Source organism: Euprymna scolopes, chromosome 30, assembly GCF_053919585.1.
Source record: "Euprymna scolopes isolate OS-2025 chromosome 30, ASM5391958v1, whole genome shotgun sequence".
Lineage (NCBI taxonomy): Eukaryota > Metazoa > Mollusca > Cephalopoda > Sepiida > Sepiolidae > Euprymna > Euprymna scolopes.
The window spans coordinates 56631442-56657586 of NC_136511.1; the positions used below are offsets into that span (position 1 = coordinate 56631442).

General features: G+C 30.6%; 1 protein-coding gene and 1 pseudogene across 3 annotated transcripts in view; both read left to right on the forward strand.

Annotated features, from left to right (window-relative positions):
* LOC145254815 (potassium channel subfamily T member 2-like) overlaps window positions 1-26145 on the forward strand; it is a 534670-nt gene that overhangs the window by 223620 nt on the left and 284905 nt on the right. The gene's annotated exons all lie outside the window — the stretch shown is intronic.
* Window positions 23382-23587, forward strand: LOC145255048 (U2 spliceosomal RNA; annotated as a pseudogene).

A 26145-nucleotide genomic window follows, 5' to 3' on the forward strand; every position in this document is an offset into this window, starting at 1 on the left:
AGCTCGATCCTTCTGACGACAAATACCAAAAAATTGACCAAAAAGATTGATCCCATCACCCTCAACTGGGCACGTTTCTACAGGGAGGGGTCACTTTTACGCCGATATTTTCAAAAGACATCCACTCTTTTCGATTGACTAACCTTAATTTAAACCTTCGTCACCTCCGGTTTGGCAATGGGCACAACAGCAAAGACGTCAGGGTTTTTTTTTTTTTTTTCACGTTCTTCTCCTCCTTTGCGGTACGGGTTCGAGCCTGCGGGCCTACTACCATTTTGTTTTTGTTTTTTTTTTTAGCTCAACACACACCTCCAAACACCTGTGCAACGATAGGCACCCAAGTTAGTATATAATATGATATAATACGACATAATCACATTGACACATTGGTTCTCATTAGATCACCGAAGTTAGGTAACGTTGAGCCTGGTAAGTAACAGAGGAATGACCACTTGGAAATACCAGGTATTGTATGTAAGGGTACGTCGATACCTTCCTGAAAGAACTGCAGAAATTTAACGTCGTCATCTTCCCTGACTGTAATATACATGTGACTGGGAACAGCTTCTGAATTAAATAGAGGAAGCTGCTCTTATATATATATATATATATATATATATATATATATATATATATACTTGTTTATTGTTATATAAACATGCTCACATCCCGCTGCTACAAATAGCCACTTGTTTCAATCAAACAACAGATATCATCAGGCAGCGACTTGACTATTCAAAAGTTCAATGAATAATGGATTTTTATTTTAGGTAGGAACTCTTTAGAAGTTGGAGTTAAAAAACTTAAAACACAGGACTTTAATTAAATAAAAAAGTAAAAAGGGAGAGGCAATTTAAATAAAGTTAAAAGATTACAATGGGGGGAGAGTGATTGAGAAGAGAAAAAAAAGGAATAGAGACAGAAATAGAGAAAGAAAATAGAGAGAAAACAAAATAGAGAGAAAAAGAAGAGAGAATATATATATATATATATATATATATATATATATATATATATATATATATATGTGTGTGTGTGTGTGTGTGTGTGTGTGTGTGATATGGAGAAGAAAAGAAAAAAGATATAAATGGTTATAATAAAGAGAATAAGAACTAGAAGGAAAAGGAAAGAATAATGAGATCTAGTTAAATAGAGAAAGAGAGAAAGTAAGAATTTGACAGTATATAGAAAAAGAAAAAGAAAAAGAAAAAGATCTGCGTGTCAACCAATTTATGAACAATTATACAATTCAGTAATGAAACATATTATTACAAATACAAACAGAAGATACAATCCAAGCGTCAGAAATGAACGTGTCAAAAAAGGCAGTGAATGTATTCGGCTAGCATATTTATCCTCTTACATACGTCCACGAGTAAAATCAACGCAATTCAAACATACGTCTACCATTAATTAGGCCCTTTATGCTAAGTGATATAAGTTAAAAGTTTTCGCGTTTTTATTAGATAAATATATGAATAAAAGAAGAAAATAATGATAAAACAATATTAAAATTATTATTAATAACAATAAACATAATAGTAATGATAATTATAATAATAATAATAATAATAATAATAATAATAATAATAATAATAATAATAATAATAAAAACAGAATAAAATTAATATTTATTATCTTTTTAATATAACATATTTAGCCATAAGAGGGGATTAAATAAATTAAATAGGTCCAATAATTATAAATAAAAAACTACTAATATTTATGTAAATAAAAAGAATACAATACAAATATATATATATATATACACACACACATATATATATCCAAATATACACACACATACACACACATATATATATACATATATATATATATATATATATATATATATATATATATATATATATACATATACATGCACATAAGTAAAGGTGTAACTATACTATTAAGTTGGAAGTTTAAGCTATTTAAGTATAGATATAAAGTCATATTAAATCACAAAATAATACATTCAAGACCAGATTACTAATAACACAGATACAAGTACACTTACCTATAAATATATAAATATATTCAGGCAAAAGAAGTAATTAAATCAACGAAATACTCAAAAATAGCGACGCACAGGTAGATAGTACCCAAATTAAAAATAATAAGATACATATGTATATACTCACAGAGAACCAACCGACATACAAATAAGCATATATATACATATATATATATATATATATATATATATATATATATATATATATATATAATCTTATGTATACACATACATAAAAAAAACCAACAACGCACACACACATATATATACTCACACATAAATATGTATAATTTACATAAATTATATATATAGAAATACATAAGAATACAAATAATTTGGCAAGACTACAGATAGATGCATACACACATAGAAACATACAAATAGATTGAATAAACATGGGAGGGTATACCAAATAATATAGAAATATATAGATCTAAGTACACACGGTCATAAAATAAATACATAGACACATACATATACACATAGACACACAGGTATATAAGATAGGAGAAGTAAAGAATGAAATCAGGAGAGGAGAAAGTATATTAATAGTATTTTAATAAATTATAGAAATCAGTGACAATTTTTAATTTATTTAAATTTTATATCTAAACTAAATTACTTAAAAGATGGGTTTTATAATGTTTGCAATTAATTGAATTTTCGTGCTTCTTATTTAATAATTTATCTCTTTCTCTAAAAGTAAGTATAAATAATTTCTCATAAAGACATAGGTAGCAAGGCGAGTTTAAAGATGAACATGTTTTCGCTTTCTTTAAAATTTTCCAATTTACTATTGGGGAGTAACCTTGCTCTATTAGTTCATTGTAATATTTAGACAAGGAAGTTCTATTTTTGTACTCATTATTTTCAAAAGAGCACTTATGACCGGTAAATCTTTCTTTAAAATTGTTATTTGTCATTCCTATGTAATATTTTTTTTCATTCGGATTTTCCTTAGTAGAAATAGTTGCTTGGTACACTACAGAAGTAATTTGACAATTTCCTTTAAGAGGGCATTTTGATTTAATTCTACAGTTACAACTTTCGATAGCAATGGGTGTGCTATTTTTGTTTAATATTTTGTTATTATGTTTTTTAATTATTTTTTCAAGGTTTTCATTACAGCTATAACTAAGTTTTATTGTATTTTTATTGAAAATTTTATGTAGTATGTTATTAATAGGGAAGTGCTTTTTAATTAAGTTTAAGAATTTCATTCCTAGATTTGTTTTAAGTTTCAGATTAAAAGGGGGATTGTACCACAGGATTTTTCTCTTACGGTTTCTATTTGTATTTGTGTTTGGGTGTGTTGGTTCTATGAACTCAATTTGGATGTTTTTGTATCCACTATCCTTAAGGGCCCTGTTATAGAAATATTTATGTTTATTAAATGTTTCAAGATTGGAAGAATTGTCACTGATTCTTTTACTAATGGATTTGGGGATATGCCTAATGATAGATTTTGGGTGATTTGATAGGGGGTGTACATAAATTGGGTTTGAGTTTTCCTTCCTATATGGTTGGTAGATGCCTTTCCTTAAATCAAAGTTCACATCCAAAAAATTTACAGTTTTAACATCTGATATAATATCTACTTTTAATTTAATTCTACGGAATTCATTTAAGATAATCTTTTTGGTTCTTTCACATTTAGGGCCGTTGAATTCCTTGATGATCATCAGTCCATCATCACGATACAAGCCTATATCCATGACATTGATGTCTTTGGTTAAGTTGTATAGTATGAATAGACCTACTAAGTCTGTCATTTCAGCCGAATCCAAAGACCCCATGGAAATGTCAAACAGGTCATTTTGATCTTTTTTCAACCACTGATCATTTCCACTAATTAATGTAGTATTTCTACATGTCCGTACAATTTCAATTTCAGTGTCTTTTATATCAGACAGGAGTTTAGCAAACTCCATCACCTCTTCGAATAGTTCCTTAGATATGGAGGGATAGTAATTCACAATATCGAATTGTAAGAAAGTACAATTCTTTTTATTATGTATATTGGAAAACCATTTAATGGTATCCGCTGTGTTAATCTATAGATTTAGTTTATATGTAGATTTAATTTGATAGTTAACTCTTTCTAGTATATTTTAAATTGGTAAATTAAGTAAAAATATACTAGAAAGAGTTAACTATCAAATTAAATCTACATATAAACTAAATCTATGGATTAACACAGCGGATACCATTAAATGGTTTTCCAATATACATAATAAAAAGAATTGTACTTTCTTACAATTCGATATTGTGAATTACTATCCCTCCATATCTAAGGAACTATTCGAAGAGGTGATGGAGTTTGCTAAACTCCTGTCTGATATAAAAGACACTGAAATTGAAATTGTACGGACATGTAGAAATACTACATTAATTAGTGGAAATGATCAGTGGTTGAAAAAAGATCAAAATGACCTGTTTGACATTTCCATGGGGTCTTTGGATTCGGCTGAAATGACAGACTTAGTAGGTCTATTCATACTATACAACTTAACCAAAGACATCAATGTCATGGATATAGGCTTGTATCGTGATGATGGACTGATGATCATCAAGGAATTCAACGGCCCTAAATGTGAAAGAACCAAAAAGATTATCTTAAATGAATTCCGTAGAATTAAATTAAAAGTAGATATTATATCAGATGTTAAAACTGTAAATTTTTTGGATGTGAACTTTGATTTAAGGAAAGGCATCTACCAACCATATAGGAAGGAAAACTCAAACCCAATTTATGTACACCCCCTATCAAATCACCCAAAATCTATCATTAGGCATATCCCCAAATCCATTAGTAAAAGAATCAGTGACAATTCTTCCAATCTTGAAACATTTAATAAACATAAATATTTCTATAACAGGGACCTTAAGGATAGTGGATACAAAAACACCCAAATTGAGTTCATAGAACCAACACACCCAAACACAAATACAAATAGAAACCGTAAGAGAAAAATCCTGTGGTACAATCCCCCTTTTAATCTGAAACTTAAAACAAATCTAGGAATGAAATTCTTAAACTTAATTAAAAAGCACTTCCCTATTAATAACATACTACATAAAATTTTCAATAAAAATACAATAAAACTTAGTTATAGCTGTAATGAAAACCTTGAAAAAATAATTAAAAAACATAATAACAAAATATTAAACAAAAATAGCACACCCATTGCTATCGAAAGTTGTAACTGTAGAATTAAATCAAAATGCCCTCTTAAAGGAAATTGTCAAATTACTTCTGTAGTGTACCAAGCAACTATTTCTACTAAGGAAAATCCGAATGAAAAAAAAATATTACATAGGAATGACAAATAACAATTTTAAAGAAAGATTTACCGGTCATAAGTGCTCTTTTGAAAATAATGAGTACAAAAATAGAACTTCCTTGTCTAAATATTACAATGAACTAGTAGAGCAAGGTTACTCCCCAATAGTAAATTGGAAAATTTTAAAAAAAGCGAAAACATGTTCATCTTTAAACTCGCCTTGCTACCTATGTCTTTATGAGAAATTATTTATACTTACTTTTAGAGAAAGAGATAAATTATTAAATAAGAAGCACGAAAATTCAATTAATTGCAAACATTATAAAACCCATCTTTTAAGTAATTTAGTTTAGATATAAAATTTAAATAAATTAAAAATTGTCACTGATTTCTATAATTTATTAAAATACTATTAATATACTTTCTCCTCTCCTGATTTCATTCTTTACTTCTCCTATCTTATATACCTGTGTGTCTATGTGTATATGTATGTGTCTATGTATTTATTTTATGACCGTGTGTACTTAGATCTATATATTTCTATATTATTTGGTATACCCTCCCATGTTTATTCAATCCATTTGTATGTTTCTATGTGTGTATGCATCTATCTGTAGTCTTGCCAAATTATTTGTATTCTTATGTATTTCTATATATATAATTTATGTAAATTATACATATTAATGTGTGAGTATATATATGTGTGTGTGCGTTGTTGTTTTTTTTTGTATGTATGGGTATACATAAGATTATATATATATATATATATATATATATATATATATATATATATATATATATATATATATATATGTATATGTATATATATGCTTATTTGTATGTCGGTTGGTTCTCTGTGAGTATATACATATGTATCTTATTATTTTTAATTTGGGTACTATCTACCTGTGCGTCGCTATTTTTGAGTATTTCGTTGATTTAATTACTTCTTTTGCCTGAATATATTTATATATTTATAGGTAAGTGTACTTGTATCTGTGTTATTAGTAATCTGGTCTTGAATGTATTATTTTGTGATTTAATATGACTTTATATCTATACTTAAATAGCTTAAACATCCAACTTAATAGTATAGTTACACCTTTACTTATGTGCATGTATATGTATATATATATATATATATATATATATGTATATATATATATATGTGTGTGTGTATGTGTGTGTATATTTGGATATATATATATGTGTGTGTGTATATATATATATATATTTGTATTGTATTCTTTTTATATACATAAATATTAGTAGTTTTTTATTTATAATTATTGGACCTATTTAATTTATTTAATCCCCTCTTATGGCTAAATATGTTATATTAAAAAGATAATAAATATTAATTTTATTCTGTTTTTATTATTATTATTATTATTATTATTATTATTATTATTATTATTATTATTATTATTATTATCATTACTATTATGTTTATTGTTATTAATAATAATTTTAATATTGTTTTATCATTATTTTCTTCTTTTATTCATATATTTATCTAATAAAAACGCGAAAACTTTAAACTTATATCACTTAGCATAAAGGGCCTAATTAATGGTAGACGTATGTTTGAATTGCGTTGATTTTACTCGTGGACGTATGTAAGATGATAAATATGCTAGCTGAATACATTCACTGCCTTTTTTGACACGTTCATTTCTGACGCTTGGATTGTATCTTCTGTTTGTATTTGTAATAATATGTTTCATTACTGAATTGTATAATTGTTCATAAATTGGTTGACACGCAGATCTTTTTCTTTTTCTTTTTCTATATACTGTCAAATTCTTACTTTCTCTCTTTCTCTATTTAACTAGATCTCATTATTCTTTCCTTTTCCTTCTAGTTCTTATTCTCTTTATTATAACCATTTATATCTTTTTTCTTTTCTTCTCCATATCACACACACACACACATATATATATATATATATATATATATATATATATATATATATATATATATATTCTCTCTTCTTTTTCTCTCTATTTTGTTTTCTCTCTATTTTCTTTCTCTATTTCTGTCTCTATTCCTTTTTTTTCTCTTCTCAATCACTCTCCCCCCATTGTAATCTTTTAACTTTATTTAAATTGCCTCTCCCTTTTTACTTTTTTATTTAATTAAAGTCCTGTGTTTTAAGTTTTTTAACTCCAACTTCTAAAGAGTTCCTACCTAAAATAAAAATCCATTATTCATTGAACTTTTGAATAGTCAAGTCGCTGCCTGATGATATCTGTTGTTTGATTGAAACAAGTGGCTATTTGTAGCAGCGGGATGTGAGCATGTTTATATAACAATAAACAAGTATTATCACCTCTTTTTATTGATCACTATCTAACAACCTCGTTGAATTCATTAGTCCATTACTTTTGAATATAAAAAAACCCGAGTATATATATATATATATATATATATATATATATATATATATATATATATATATATATATATATATATATATAAAGTAAAAATATCTCTGTGTGTGTTTGTTTGTGTGTGTCTGTCTTTCTGTGTACATTTCCCTATAAAATAATTCTGCCAGTTTTCGGTCTACAGACCCGAAATTTGACATAAGGTGTATTGAGATTTGGGAAAATCTTTTTGATCGGTTTTCGACTAGAAATTGTGCTGTTAAGGGGACAAAGTTAAACGATTTTACCTTTGAAAACTCTACAAAACTCCTCTGCCAATTTTCGGTCTAAACACTTGAAATTTTAGATGTAGGTTACTTGGACATGGATCCAAGTCTTTAATTTGATTTGAGCCCAAAACAATAATCGCTAAAGGGTTCAAAATTGGGATTAAAGTTTTTAAAAAATTGACCTCTGCGGTCTCTACTAAATTACTCAGCCAATTATGGTCTAAACATTTTAAAGTTTACATAAAGTATATTCAGACATAAGGCAAACGTTTTAATCGGTTTGGGGGCGAAAATTTGGCTTCCAAGGAGTTAAAGTTCAATAGATTTGACCTTTGCGGTCTCTGGCAAACAATGAAGCCAATTTTGGGTCTAAACATTTGAAATTATAAATAAAAGATGTTCAGAGATGCAGCAAGCTTTTTAATCAGTTTTTGGGCGAATTTTTCGCTGCCAAGAGATCATGGTTGAAAGAGTTGACCTTTGCAGATCCTACCAAACTCCTCCGCCAATTTTGTGTCTAAACACTTGAAATTTTTGATGTACGTTATTTAGACATGGGTCAAACATTTTAACTTGATTTGTACCCAAGACAATAAATGTTAAGGGGTCAAAATTGGGGTCAAATTTTAAAAAATTTTTACCTCTGCGATCCTTACACACTTTTCTCTTTGATAGTTAAGGAAGCCTATTATATAAAAAGGCATTACCGTACATATGCACACTTTTTAATATATACATGTGCACGTATACAAAGCTGAGCTGAACTGCTAGTATATATGTATATAAGTAGAAAAAGTCAAGATATTGTAGAATTAAATTTACGATATTTTATTCAAAACAAGGAATATGAAATAAAGGTGAAAGGTTCCTTATTCCATGGAGTTTCAAAGAAAGGCTCTTCTTCTCAGAGAAAAAAGTTAGCAAAAGGTAAACATAGATAAGTATCTATTTTTTAAAAGAGATTCTAAAGAATATCTTACAGAACTCTTTTTGGACTCACGAATCTCCCCACCTATTGTGAACGTTTGGATATCACTGGATATTTATAACCATACATATTGGACTCTGCTTAGTATTCCCTTTCATTTTATCTATAAACATATACTTTTCTTTCAATTTTTCTTCTCGAATATTTTTAAAGATTGAGCTAAACGGTAAAAATAGATACTTATCCATACTTTTTTTTATTAACGTTTTTTCCTCTGAGAAGAGTCTTTCTTTGAAACTCCATGGAATAAGGAACCTTTCACCATCATTTCGTACGCCTTGTTTTGAATGAAATATTGTAAAGTTAATTCTACAATATCTTGACCTTTTCTACTCATATTAGTCTCTATCACTGATATTGAGCCTTTTAAATCTGGATAAAGTTGTTGCTCTATAAATATATACTTCTATATTTATAATTCTGCACTTTCGAATTTGAAAAGTTTTTTAATAATCTTTTCTTATCTTGCGAATTTTGATCCTGTTAATATATATATATACACTATAAAGAAGCTGTCATGTTTCATAGCCGCGCATGCGCATTCATGAAACAGTTGACAGATAAAAATCTGATGACTCTCAAGTACCAATTTTTCAATTCTAACCCCTTAACAGCCTTCTTTTTTTTCGGATGAAAACAGATTAAAAAGTTTTCCACGTGTCTGAATACCCCATATACCAAATTTCAAGTGTAAATCAAAAATACGTTAAGTAAGTCAAGTAAGTAGGTTGAGAATGTCCTCACACAAACACACACATTCTCACGTATATATATATATATATATATATATATATATATATATATATATATATATATATATATATATATATACTAGCCGGAGAACCCGGCATTGCCCGGGTGTTTGGAGGTGTATGTTGAGCAAAAAAAAAAAAGTGGTAGCAGGAAGGCAGGCTCAAACCCATACCGCGAAGGAGGAAAAGAATGAAAAAAATATGTGATGTCTTTGCTGTTAAGACCACCGCCAAAAAGGAAGTGATGTAGGTCAAATTAAGGCTAGATAATCGAAAAGAGGGGATGACTTTTGAAAATATCGACAAGAAAAGCGTCCCATCCTTGTAGAAAAATGCCCAGTTGAAGGTGAAGAAACTAATGTTTTTAGCCAATTTTTCGATATTTGACGTATGAAAGGCCGAACTTCAAAACGATACTGATCTTGGTAAAATCCGTCGCCTCTGCCGAAAGTTTTAGGTAAACATGCAAGCATACATACATACATACATACATATATTGGTAGCTCAAATTTTCGACCCAAACCGATTAAAACGCTTGCCCTATCTCTGAATACCCTTTATGTAAAATTTCAAATGTTTAGACCAGAAATTGTCTGAGTAATCTGGTAGAGACCGCAGCGGTCAATATTTTTAACTTTGACCCCTATTATAACCCCTTAACATTTATTTTTCGGGTTCAAATAAAGTTATTAAGTTAGATCCATGTCCAAAGAATCTATATCTTAAATTTCAAGTGTTTGGACCCAAAATTGTCGGAGGAGTTTGGTAGAGTTATCAAAGGTCAAATCGTTGAACTTTGACCGTTTAACAGCCAAATTTCTGGCCGAAAACGGATTAGAAAGATTTTCCCAAATCTCAGTACCCTGTATATCAAATTTCGAGTCTGTAGACTGAAAATTGACAGAGATATTGTATAGGGAAATGTACACAGACAGACAGACACTTTAACATATATATATACTAGCATTTCAGCCCGGCGTTTCCCGGGTGTTTGGATGTGTATGTTGAGCAAAAAAAAAAAAAAGTGGTAGTAGGAAGGCAGGCTCAAACTCGTACCGCAAAGGAGGAAAAGAACGGGGTAAAACTAACGTTTATGCTGTTATGACCACCGCCAAAACGGAAGCAACATTTAAAAAAATAAAGGCTAGACAATCTAAAGGAGTGGATAACTTTAAAAAATATCAGCGAAAAAAGTGACCCCCCCCCCCCGTAGAAAAGTGTCTAGTTGAATGGGAAGATATTAATGTTTTTAGCCAATTTTTCGATATTTGTCGTATGAAAGATCGAACTTTAAAACGATACTGATCTTGGTAAAATCCGTCGCCTCGATTGAAAGTTTAAGGAAGACATGCAAACAGGCATACATACATTTATATATTGGTAACTAAAAATTTTCGACCCAAACAGATTAAAAAGCTTGCCCTATCTCTGAATACCCTTTATGTAAAATTTCAAATATTTAGACCAGAAATTGTCTGAGTAATTTGGAAAAGACTGTAGAGGTCAATTTTTTTAAACTTTGACCCCTATTGTGACCCCTTAAAATTTATTGTTTTCGGCTCAAATCAAGTTATTAATTTAGATCCATGTCCAAGGAACCTATATCTAAAATTTCAAGTGCATAGACCCAAAATTGTCGGAGGAGTTTGGTAGAGTTCTCAAAGGCCAAATCGTTGAACTTTGACCCCTTAATCGCCAAATTTCTGGCCCAAAACCGATCACATCGATATTCCCTAACCTTAGTACCCTGTATATCAAATTTCGAGTCTGTAGACTACAAATTGACAGAGTCATTGCGTAGGGAAATGTACACAGACACACGCACACAGACACACAGATATACACACAGACACGTTCACTTTTATATATATATATATATATATATATATATATATATATATATATATATATATATATATATATATATATTAAAACGTTTGACTCATATCCAGGTAACCTACATCTAACATTTCAAGTGTTTAGACACAAAATTGGCCGAAGAGTTTGCTAGAGTCTGCAATGGCCAACTCTTTCAACTTTGACCTCTTAGCAGCCAAATTTTCGCCCAAAAACTAATTAAAAAGCATGCTGCATGTCTGAATACCCTTAAGTAAAATTTCAAACGTTTAGACCCAAAATTGGCTGAATAGTTTGCTAGAGACCGCAAAGGTCAAATCTTTTGAACTTTGACTCTTTGGCAAACAAATTTTCGCCCCAAAACCGATTAAAAAGCCTGCCCTATTCTTGAATAAACTTTATGTAAAATTTCAAATGTTTAGACCTGACTGAGCAATTTAGTAGAGACCGAAGAGGTCAGTTTTTTAAAAACTTTGATCCCAATTTTGAACCCTTTAGCATTTATTGTTTTGGGCTCAAATCAAATTAAAAAGTTGGATCCATGTCCAAGTAACTTAAATCTAAAATCTCAAGTGTTTAGACCGAAAATTGGCAGAGAAGTTTTGTAGAGTTTTCAAAAGTCAAATCGTTGAACTTTGACCCCTTGATAGCCAACAATATCCCTTTATGTGAAATATCGAGTCTGCAAACTGAAAATTGACAGAGTAGTTTGGTAGGGAAATGTACAAACACACACAATTTAACTTTTATGCGTGTTTGTGTGTGTGTTTTGTCAAATATGTTTTTTAATTATATTTCACTTTGTATATACCTATCCTTTTTGCTTGGAAGCGCAACGTACATTAAATATAATAACTGAGCATATATAAATATGAACCACATGAATAATATGAGCCAAGGTGTCTGCCGGAACAAACACACGCCGATGAGGCTTCTATGAATTTTCTTTCATTTTTTTCTCCCTATTTTCCTTTTTTCCAACATTATATTGTCATCATTTTTTTTCTTACTCAGCAAAGAATTTATATTTTTTCTGAGGAGTATGTGCCCAGAAAGAGTCGGTATTGACATAATAATAATAATAATAATAATAATAATAATAATAATAATAATAATAATAATAATAATAATAACCGATTGTTTCTGCATAAGGAAACGGATCTGTAAAAAAAAATGTACCAAAATTCAAACATTCTGGAGGAGCTGTTTTGGATGGATAAAAATTGGTTGAATCTTGGAATGTAACTATACTGAAGCTATATTCTTATAGTCTTGGAATTTTCTTTACAACCTTTAAAACTATATAAAAAAGTGTCCTTCATTGGAAAATTATTTTGCCAGTAAGTCAATTAATTTCCTGCATTGATGAATCGTTTTACTTACATGAAAAAACAATAGAATTAATGTTCTTAAAGAGATCATCAGTTATTTACTATGAAACGCTGTTTCGGGGATTTAAAAGCCAAACAATATATTAAATCATGGTTCCCCAGCAATGTTGCTCGGACACCACCTTCCTTAAAACACGTGAACAAAAACAATTTTGATAAAGAATCTAGTTTTCTCCTTCAGATAAATTAGCCTGACCAATTCATGTTTGTTTGCGATATTTTTTAATCAATTCAACATTATTTATATACGAAAATGCTTTTTTATTTAAATGCGAGTTGGGAATAATTTTCTCTTTGACCAATTTGGTACCCCGAAATGGGGAGCGGCATATGTATTGTTTAAAATATAATTATCCACTGACACATGTTTCATCATCTACGACTCATCAATGATTCAGCCAATGTGATGAGTCATATGCGACGAAATAAGTGTCAGTGGATAATTATTTTTTAAACAATATATACATATATATATATATATATATATGTATGTATGTATATTGTTTTAAAAATATATATATATATATTGTTTTAAAAATATATATATATATTGTTTAAAAAATAATATATATATATATTGTTAAATATAATATATATATATTGTTTAAAAAATAATATATATATATATTGTTTAAAAAATAATATATATATATATTATTTAAAAATAATATATATATATATATTGTTTAAAAATATATATATATATTGTTTAAAAAATAATATATATATATATATTGTTTAAAAAATAATATATATATATATTGTTTAAAAATAATATATATATATATATTGTTTAAAAAATAATATATATATATTGTTTAAAAAATAATATATATATATATATTATTTAAAAATAATATATATATATATTGTTTAAAAAATAATATATATATATTGTTTAAAAAATAATATATATATATTGTTTAAAAAATAATATATATATATATATATATATATATATATATATATATATATATATATATATAGTAATTTATAAAATATATATGGCGATTAAGCTACACTGAATATTCCGCGTTTCATCCACTCTTGGACTCTTCAGGCTTATGCGTAGTGCAGCTTAATCGCCATATACATTTTATAACTTACTAACTAGCTCTACCTACGTATTGAGCACTTTTGAAATAAATACTGAAAGTTTACGCATGAATCTATACTTTCGTATATTAATTTTATGTGAGTAAATTAAGTAGTTTAAGTATATAATATATATGTGTGTGTGTGTGTGTGTGTGTGTGTGTGTGTGTGTGTGTGTGTGTGTGTGTGTGTGTGCTCACTGTATCTTTTATCTTAATATTGCAATCATACCTGCACCTATCATCGGTATACCAACATATTGATGCTCGGAAGTTGCTATAACAATAATGAACACGCACATTAATAGCAGATGGCTACGGGTGCATATTTATGTATTCGCTGAAATGTATTTTGCACTGACTAAACCCGTTTGTAACCATTCCCTAATTGATATCTATCAAGGAAAACATTTATGAGTTGCGTTAAAAGACACGTTTATATAACGGCAGATTACAATTGTTAAATGAACTGTTTTATTGCAGTTATCCGTGTTTCTAACCACGTTTTAAGTTACTCGTTCTATCGATTAAAAAATATATTGATTGGTTTACTTTTGATCTTTTTCTTGTATTCCTATAATAAAAAAAAGAACTGCACGTTTGGAATAATTGTTAATTGCATTCGGTCGGCCTGTTTCAACTTGTGTTTATGCTGCAATCGCATGCATGCAGCATCCGTGCTGTTTTAATGGCGTCGGCGAATCAAGGCGGAAAGCAACGAGGAAACTACCGTTTTTACTTATTTGGCCGAGGTTATCTTGGCTCTACAATTTTGAGAGCTGACTAACTTTAATTGCTACAATTTCGGTTTCGATCCTAGCTGATAGCACCTAGGGTTTTTTTTTTCTTTTTTTGGTATATTTTAGATTAGGTTCACGTCCACAATTTTCTTTTAAACGACACCTTTGATAGGTTTTCGACTATGCTAAATACGAAAATCGCATTGAAATTTTGCAGAAATAATTAGTTATCGAGATATAAAAAGTTGTATTATGCATTGTATTCTTTGGCGGCCATCTTTTTTACGCGCGTGCAGTGTCAGTCATACGAGGGGCGTGCAATAAGTAATGCCTCTGATCGACTATCTATAGCAGTAGAGCAGCGAAACTTGGCACAGTTATTAGTCTTTCTCTACATAGGAACCAGCCAGAGTTATGCATTTCTCCCATCGTTTGATGCAGCTCTGGAGACTGTTTTTGTAGAACACCCCAGGTTGGTCCTCCAACCACGACGTGACTTCAGAAATCAGAAATCAAGGCTGCATCATCTGGGAAACGCTTTCCTTTCAAAAACAACTCCATGGCTGGGAAGAGGTGAAAGGCAGAGGGTACAAGGTCAGGAGAGTAGGGAGGATGGGGAATGATTTCATAACCACACACCCATGCTTCTGATCTGGCGACATGCGAGTTGTGGACCGGAGCATTGTCCTGCAGGCGGAGGGTACTTTTGCTGATCTTGCCCCGCCTCTTGATTTTGATAGCTTCCCTTAATTTCCTCAAAAGTGAAGCATAATAGGCTCCTATAATTGTGGTACCCTTTTGCCAGGAAATCTGTCATCACTACTCCGTCCTGGTCCCAGATGACCTTGCCAGCGGAGGGCTGCACCCTTGCCTTCTTTGGAGGTGGTGAGTCCAAGTGCTTCCACTGCATTGACTGGGTTTTGGTCTCTGGATCATAGTGATGAACCCAGTTTTCATCCTGTGTAATCAGTCTTTTGAAAAACTTTGACTCATCTCTTGGCACATCTCCAAATTCATCCTCGAGCACTCGACGCATTCTCGCTTCTGGAATGGTGTGAGCAACCTGGGAATCCATCTGGCAGACACCTTATGCATATGCAAATGGTCATGAATGATAGTTTCCAAAGACCCTTTACTAATCTTGACATCTTGGGCTATATAGCAAATAGTAATGCGCCGATCTTCCAAAATGGCAGCCTCAACTTGATGGACATATGCCTCATCAATGGCAAACGGAGGGCGACCAAATCTGGGAGCTGTTTCCACGGACTTCCAGCCATGTTTGAATTTACGATGCTAGCGTTTTACAAGGTCATATGATGGGGCATTATCACCATAAGTTTCTTTCATTTCATCAAAAGTCTCCTGTGGTGTGCGTCCTTTCAAATACAAAAACCGGATCACTGCTCGACATTCAACAGGCTCCATTTCACACCTGACTCAGTTCAAACACCTGTAAAACAGAAACGAGAATTAGTTCAGAGCTGTAATTTGCCACATAACCCGTAGAGATATAAATCATTGCACATGCAAAATTTCAGCTACGTCAGACAACTGGAAGTGGGTCAAGGGCATTACTTATTGCACGCCCCTTGTAGATGAGTAGATTTGTTTATGGCGCGCACGCGCGTAAAAAAGATGGCCACGAAAGAATACAATGCCTAATACAACTTTTTATATCTCGATAACTAATTATTTCTGCAAAATTCCAATGCGATTTTCGTATGCAGCATAATCGAAACCATATAAAACTTGTTATTTAAAAGTAAATTGTGGAGGTGGACCTAATCTGAAAATTTACCTTTTTTTTACTTTTGAAATCACAGCTCCATAATGATATATACGAAATCATTAAAATATCATATTTAAGCGTATTTATGCCCGAGCAAAGCCGCCCCCCTCCGCTAATTCTATATAAAAAAGAGTAGTTTATATATATATATATATATATATATATATATATATATATATATATATATATATATATATATGTTCTAAGAAAAATAGAAAAACCGAATGAAATTATTAAAAAATCAACGTTTCGTCCTTATTTCAGAGGACATCTTCAGGATAATTGAAATAAAAATGTAAGAAAAGAAAAAGTCATAGATCGTGCGAAAAAGACAGTTTTTGAATCCTACCCATGTCGGGAAGGACAAATATGTGTTTCTTTTCTTACATTTTTATTTCAATTATCCTGAAGATGTCCTCTGAAATAAGGACGAAACGTTGATTTTTTAATAATTTCATTCGGTTTTTCTATTTTTCTTAGAACATAACATCAACCACCGCTGGTATTTTTTCATTCCTTATATATATATATATATATATATATATATATATATATATATATATATATATATATATATATATTCAGTCATCCACATAAATCTAATCCCGCATTTTTCTAATTCCTACCCTCTGATGAGAAGGAAAGTATTTCTTTGAAACTCCGCGAATGAAGGGCTATCCACTTATTAAGTGTTTCCTTTTCAGATTATTATGTTTTTAACTCTTTCTCAAAGTGTTTTTTAACATGTTTTATTAACTATTTGCTCTTATTATAAGCTCTATCTCCTATTTGGTGTTATCGAGCTTTTACATCTGGTTAAGATTAATTTATAAATATTAATTCTTTAATATTTATAATATACTTTAGTTTTACCATCTTGGATCATTTTGGTAAATTTAATTGTAATTTTTATTTTATTATAAGCTCCCACTTGGTTGAGCTTTTTATTCTCTCCAGATATGTTTGAAAAGGAACACATTCCTCTGTCTGCCAAAAATATCCCTATTCCTACCCAACAAGAATATATCCAAAAATTTGTTCTCGCTTTGAACACTTCCCTAAAAAATATATGGTGAAAGGCTTATCACCATGATTTAAGCATTAACAATAAACTTAAAACGCCTATTTCCTCTGAAGACCAACCTCACCCAGAAATCTTAACAAATTAACTTCCTATCAACTCTCATAGAGAACAAAAGAAAATCGAAAGAATCGTTGCCAAATTTTACAAATTAAAAACTAGTGCCCACCCTAAATACAACCCTAACCTTGTAGGAGTTTGAGAATTCCATGTTAAATTTAGTCAAAAAAATTAAATTTAAGAAACAAAATACCATTATAATCCGGTTACTCGAAAAATAAATAATTTTGCCGAAAAAGTTGAAAAGAATAAACATATATTCGTCCCTGCTGATAAGACAAAAAATTATTATAAACTTGACTCTCCTACATATAAAAAAAACTTTTGTATAAAAAATTTAATAAATCTTATAAAATAGTCCCTCCAAAGACTTTAGACTCCATTAATTCTGAAGCTAAACATTTACTGACTTCTATGAATATTCATAACTTAACTGAAATAATTTCTCCGGGTACCCCCAGATTCACCCTCAAGTATTATAAACCTAATTTCTATGACAACCCCTTCATCAGATTTATCTGCCTATCTGACTTAGGTGCTGTAAGCAAAAATATCTTAAATAGAATCATCCCTTCTATTAAAGAAAAAGTAAGTTTCCCTCTTTGGCTAAATTCAGATTCCGTAATTAATTGGTTTGTCTCCCTTAAAAAATAAACACCCCCAAAACTTCATAACCTTTGACATCCAAAATTATTATCAATCAGGTTCTCCGATCCTTTTAAATAAAGCTCTAATCTTTGCTAAAAGAAATTCTGACTGAACTAATTTAGAAATTAAATTAATTCTCCTAGCGAGAAAGTCCCTTATACAATTTAACAATAAGTTTTGGACTAGAAAGGACACCCCTGATAATTTTGACATCTTGATGGGTGCTTCTGACTTTGCAGAAGTGACCGATTTAGTGGGACTCTTCTTACTGAAAGAACTTAAATACCACTTTAAACATATCCAAGGGGGTCTTTATAGAAATGATGCCCTTTTTACTACAACAGCCAGGCCAAGAGAGTACAACAAAACAATTAAAAAATTACATAACTTCTTTAATAACTTTGGTCTTTCTATAATTATCGAACCAAACAAAAAAAATTTAAATTTTCTAGATGTTACACTTAATCTTAACACCAAAACTCATAGCCCCTATCATAAACTGAACCTTACGCTTTTATACGTCCATAAATCTTCTAACTAACCCAACTCAATTATAAAATCTATAGTACCATCTGTCTCTCGAAGAATTTCTGTTCTTTCTGCTGATAAAAAACTTTTAATTAAAATGCTACTTTCTTCAATAATGCCTTAAGGAACTCGGGACACAAGGAAAAGATTAAATATAACAATTATGCTCCTCCTGCAGGCCGCCTTAAATCTGTAATCACACACAATATGACTCGTAAGAAACCAGTTCAAATAACAAGATCTGCCGCTATCAATAACAATGAACCAGTCTGCATATATAATCCAAACTAAAATGCTAATCGTAATACCTCTAACCTACCCAGTCGCATCAGGAGAAAGAAAAATATTTGGTTTAATCCTCCATTTAGTGTAAATGTCAAAACTAATATACCTAAGGAATTCTTTAACATTGTACAAAACTCTTTCAAATACCCACACATATATAGTTCTATTTTCAATAAAAACTCAATCAGGATTTCTTATTCAACAATGCCTAGTTTAGCACAAAGATTTTTAACATCTAATAACAAAAAAATTAAATCAGCCCAAAAAATCCCTTTCCCAATTCAACCCAAAACTAACTGTAATTGTAATAACAAACATCATCTTTGCCCACCCAATAATGATTGCATCCATAAAGATGTTATATATTCATGCACAATTACTGAGCTCCCACGCAATCCTCCCATAACAGACACTAATATTTCGCTTTCAAGTTATCCTCCTTCCCATCCTCCATTTGATATAGTTACTAATCCAATATACCATTCGATCAGCCCCTCCATCTACAATCATGCAACTAGCAATAATAATAATAATAATAATAATAATAATAATAATAATAATAATTCTTCTAACAGCCATCCTAACACTAACAACACTCATTATCCCCTCCAAAATAGTCCTCGTGCAATCATTGTCACACCCTTTGTTGAACACAATGGACAAAATTCAAACTATTTAACTAATACAAATCAGCAAATTAATATTAATATCAAACCTCGAGCTTTTAATAAAGTGCATACACATATCGGCGCTACTTCAACATTAATTAAGAAACGAATATCAAACCACATTTCTTCTTTTAACAACCATAATTCTAATAATAACCAAGGAACTTCTCTAACCACTTTAATTAAAAAACTTAACTCCAATAATACCCTCTCCTCAATCAAATGGACTATCATAAAAAAAATGTACAGTCTTATACTCCAGTCTCTAAGTCATGTCGCCTCTGCACTACCGAAGCTATAACTATAATTACTTCCTCTCAAAGTAACAATATAATAAATCCTAAAAACGAACTGATCTCTTTCTGTAAACATAAGTCCAAATTTAATTATGGTAATTTTGAAATTACATAGTTATTACTGTACCCTTTCAGATATATATAATTTTTCTTTAACATTCTCGTTTTTTTCTACATACTTTCTTAATACTTTATAACTTAATAATCCTTTTTTTAATTCTTTATTTCTTCTTTGCTTGGCCGGTGTTTTATATTTCCGTTTTAGTCTTTAAATATTCCTATCTATCAAATATATCAATCTACCTACACATTCATATCCTGTATGTATATTTACTTATATTTTACTATATGCATTTACTTACATACTTACTTGCTTTACCGGGAATTTGCAGATACCGGCAATCCTCTGCCCTTAAAAAATCTTTTTATTTTATATTTTATTTTTTATTAATTTTTTATTCATTTATTTTTATTTTTTCCATTTAGTGTCTTTTAATGACTCTTGATGACATTTTCTTAAATAATAACCTGTACATTTCAGTTGACCTCTTTTTTGCCGTATATTTTTCGCGCATTTTAACGTTATTTTGTCTGGGTCATTTTGACATTTGCTTTTCTATTTTATATTTAATTCTATCACCATTTAAATTTTTTTTTCTTCACCGATTTTTTTTCCTTTTTCTTCACTGATTTTTCTTAATTACTTTTTGTCTCGGCAGCCGTGTCAAATGCATATCTTATTTTTCTTTTATTAATATTATTGGAATTTTTCCCTCTTTTACTTGTACATATTTGTGAATTATTCCCTGGATTTCGGCCTTTTGGATTATTTTGGACCATCTTCCAATTACGTGATTTCCTTAGATTTTACTTGTGCGAATGGAAATTTAATTAACTTTCTTAGATTTACATTTTTGGATTTTACCGTCATTGGATAATTACTTTTCACCAGACTATCCATTAACGTGTAATCACTTTTTTCTTCACCATATTCCCTCTGCTTCACTTTTTGTTATCAAGTAAGATCTTTGACTTACTTGCAGTTTCATCGAATACTTTTGTATGCAAAATCCGATCCCGCATTTTGCTAATTCCTACCCTCTGATGAGAAGGAAAGTATTTCTTCGAAACTCCATGGATTAAGGACTATCCACTTATTAAGTGTTTCCTTTTCAGATTAAATATGTTTTTAACTCTTTTTCAAAGTGTTTTTTAACATGTTTTATTAGCTATTTACTCTTATATATATATATATATATATATATATATATATATATATATATATAGTCATCCACATACAGTACTGTTTCGCTGTTCCACAGCTCCTCAGTGCGGCTAGACAGGCAACTACCTCAAGCTAGGATTTAAACCCGACCACCTGTACAACAGTCAAGGCTCCTAACCATTACGCTAATCGGCAGCTGCTGTGCGAGTTGTGAATTAGTCAAATTGTAAAGCCATGGTAATTTTGGCAAGATAAATAAAGACAGTAGTTTCCCGTTGCATACAGTGCCTAGCATTCCCAAATAATCCCCCATCTGGTACTGGCCAGACTCATCGTTGCTTAACTTCGGTGATCAGGTGAGAATCGTTATGTCAATGTGATGGTTCCATATGTGCAATTAGACATTCAATAAAAAATTTCATATCATAGAAGTAATATAATAGTTACTGAAACGGTCGTTCAGATATTTTTTCTGAAAAAAAACTCGATTCAAGACAGACTAGTTTGTATATATACACCGCTCAATATCTTTTTAGATAGAACTAGTGGACGGGGACGGCTTTAATCGGGCATAAAATATGCTTAAATATGATATTTTAATTTGTCCAGATTTCGTATATATTATTATAGAGTCGTGATTTCTAAAGTAAAAAAAATATCTAGGTGCCATCAGCTAGAATCGAAACCTAAATTGTAGCATTTAAAGTTGGTGACGTTACCACTGTACCAAAGTGGCACGAATAAGAATTGATTAAAAATTAAAAATTAAACCAATCTTCTTTCATTTCATCACCAGCGCTTGGATCGTCGCTTTTTCCATTGTTGGGCGTAGTCACATAAGCCATCTTCAAAGAACTTGTTTTCCAGTACTCTCCATGTGATAACCTTTGCAGATGAATTTGCGTTATCACAACAGCCGCTTACTATTGATTTCTCATTGGCTCCGGCCATTGGTCTTCACTGGAATTTGGGTAGCAATAAGCCTCTCTAAGGTTCCAGTCCTCTTTGCTCACCCAGTGGAGGTCTGGCTAGTTTTTCCATCCTCCTTGACCCTCCTCATTTATTTTGTGGTGCTATACCCCCCACACACAAAGGAGGGTGGTTGGGTAGGAGCGTTTTACTTACAATCATCATCATCATCATCATCATCATCGTGTTCGTTAACTTCACAGTGTTGTGATGCTCTACACTGGTTAATTTTTAACTCAAGAGCAGGTTTTTGCACCAAAGTTTGTGAGCATATTAAAAAGGTCGATTAGATGGAAAACACCTGGTGTAGAATGTTTGCTGTACCCAGCCGAGCTGACTTCTGGAGTACAGTGATGTTGTTCTTGATTCCCAAAGAGTTTGACTGTTTCTCTTATTATTATTACAGGGTGGCCCACTTAAAAGTAGCCCGATCTCTCTAATCTTTCCTTTAACGCCCAACTGACACCACAAGACAAAATGCAATTCTTTTTCCAACAAGATGGCGCTACATGCCACACGTCTCGCAGATCACTGACACGAGTTCATGACATGTTTACAGAAGAGAGAACAATAAGCAAAGGGTTATGGCCACCACGTTCCCCAGACTTGTCATCGTGTGATTTTTATCTTTAAGGGACTTTAAAACCAAAAGTTTATGCAAATAATCCTCACAATCTAGGCCAGTTAAAAAACATTACCAACGCTATCAGGAGGATCACCAGAGAAGATCTACAGGTAGTATTTGTAAATGTTGATAAACATGCCCAGAAATGCATAGATGTCAACGGGGGGGGGGCACTTCCAGCATATTTCATTACAGGTATTTAAACAGTAAAAGAATTTTCCTCCTCTTTACTACATTTTCTGGACTACTTTTAAGTGGACCATCCTATATTATTATTATTATTATTATTATTATTATTATTATTATTATTATTATTATTTATATATTAATACGATAGCGTGTGTGTTCTTTTGTGTGTCACACTTTACATCCATAAAAAAAAAAAATTGGTGTCGCTGTTAAGGCAAAGCTAATAAAAATGATTTATTGTTTTTGGCCTTTTGGCCAAGATCAAAGTGTAGTATCTGTTCTTCAGACGCTAAATTTCAATTTCTTCTCTCTCATTCGAGGAGAAATCCTTTACGACTGAGACAATTTTTAGTTCCTCTTCTCCACGTTAAAAATCGACCCAGGTGTCTAAATCTGGGGAGGCATTGTAAATAGGTACTATATTTAATGTAACAAAGTTTTAATATTACAAAAGTAACTGGGAAAAGTAATTTCTGATTTAATTACAAAATGCCCTGGAAATGTCCCTTCTGATTCACTGGAAATGTCTCTTCTGATTAATTATAAGTTACCCTGAAAAATATCCCTTCTGATTATTTATTTATTTTTTTGTTTACTTGCCTCCTCACAAAGGCAGAGTTGGACATAAGGTCGGTTAAAAAACAGCTCTGGTCAGTAATAAAAATAAAAATTGTATCAGTAATGAAGAAGTTCTCCTCCATTAACCAAGACCAAAAAAGTCACTGGAAGGCTAAGATTGATACTACACTCAGAAATGCATGTTGAAGCAATGGTTGCCTAATCTCTAACCATGATAATGTTTTTATGTATTAATTTCGAAAAGCTGCTGAAACAGTTTATGATTTAAACATTTCTTTATTTCAAGTATATTTTAAACAATGGATGGGGGATATGAAGTCAGTCCTGGAAATGACTTAAACCGTTTACGATTTAAACATTACTTTATTTCATGTATATTTTTAACAGTAAGGTGGGGGATATGAAATCAGTCCCGGAAATGGCTGAAACCGTTTACACATTAAACATTACTTTATTTAATGTATATTTATAACAGTCGGGTGCGGGATATGAAGTCAGCCCCGTTTACTATTTAGATATTACATTATTTCATATATATTTTTAGCAGTGGGTTGGAGATATAAAGTCAGTCCCAGAAATGGCTGAAACAGTTTACAATTTAAACATTACTTTATTTCATGTATATATTTAATAGTGGGGTGGCGGATATGAAGTCAGTCCCGGGTTTGAATGAGATAAGTGCAAATATATACTAGCAGAAAGCTTCACCCAGTATTAAATGAGATAGGTGGAAAACATATAGTAGCAGAATACCCAGTGTTGCCCGGTATCGAATTAGATAGGTGCAAGATATATACTAGCCGAATATGCGGCATCACCCGGGATTGGATAAGATAGGTGGAACATATATACTATGAGAATACCCGGAATTGATTGATGTGTTTGTAATGAAATAATCAGTCCAGGCAATATATCAAAGTTATTATTTAAGTAAGGAGGAGCAACATAGTGGGTTAAAGTTATGAAAATTATTGTTGAAATTAGTAATATATCCAAGAAGTATGAAATATATATCAAAGTTATTATTTTAGTAAGAGAGGGCAATAAGGTATGTTTAAATTATGAAAAATTATTGTCGAAATTAATAACATTTCCAAAAATTACGAAAAATGATGAAATGGGAGTTAATTAATTGGTGTGTTTATAATAAAATAATCAGCCCAGCAATATATCAAAGTTATTATGTTAGTAAGGGAGGGCGATAAGGGTGGTTAAAATTATGAAAAATGATTGTCGAAATTAGTAACACATCCAAGAATTATAAAAAATGATAATATGTGATTTAATGTATTGGTGTGTTTGCAATGACATAATCAGCCCAGATAATACATCAAAGTCATTATTTTAGTAGAGGGTGGTTAATAATGTGTGTTAAACATATAAAAAGTGATTGTCGAAATTAGTAACATATCCGAGAATTATAAAAATTGATGAAATGTGAGTTAATAGATAGTTGTGTTTTTTAATGAAATAATTAGCCCAGACAATATATCAAAGTTATTTTTTAGTAAAAAGTATGGTTTAAATTATGAAAAAGGATTGTCGAAATCAGTAACATATCCAAGAATTATGAAAAATGATAATATGTGAGTTAATGCATTAGTATGTTTGCAATGAACTAATCAGCCCAGACAATATATCAAATTTATTATTTTAGTAAGAGAGAGCGATAGAGATGGTCTTAATTACAAAAAAAAATTGGTCGAAAAGAGTAACATATCCAAGAATTACGAAAAATGATTAAATGTGAGTTTATTGATTGGTGTGTTTCTAATAAAATAATCAGTCCAGACAATATATCAAAGTTATTATGTTAGAAACAGAAGGCGATAAGGATGGTTAAAATTATGAAAAATGATTGTCGAAATTAGTAACATATCCAAGAATTATGAAAAATGATAATATGTGATTTAATGCATTAGTGTGTTTGAAATGAAATATTCAGCCCAGACAAGTTATTATTTTAGTAAGGGCGGGGATGATGTCGGTTAAAATGATAAAAAAGGATTGTCAAAATTAGTAACATATCCAAGAATTATGAAAACTGATGAAATGTGAGTTAATTGATTGGTGTGTTGTAATGAAATAATCGCCCACACAATATATCAAAGTTATTATTTTAGTAAGGGTGGAAGTTATAAGGTGTGTTTAACTTATAAAAAATGATTGTCGAAATTAGTAACATATCTAAAAATAATGAAAAATGATGAAATGTGAGTTAATTCATTGGTGTGTTTGTAATGAAATAATCTGCCTAGACAATATATCAAAGTTATTATTTTAGTAAGGTGCACGATATGGTAAGTTTAAATGATGAAAAATTATTGTCGAAACCATATCCAAGAATCATGATAAATGATGAAATGTGAGTAATTGATAGTTGTGTTTTTTTAAAATAATCAGCCCATACAAGATATCAAA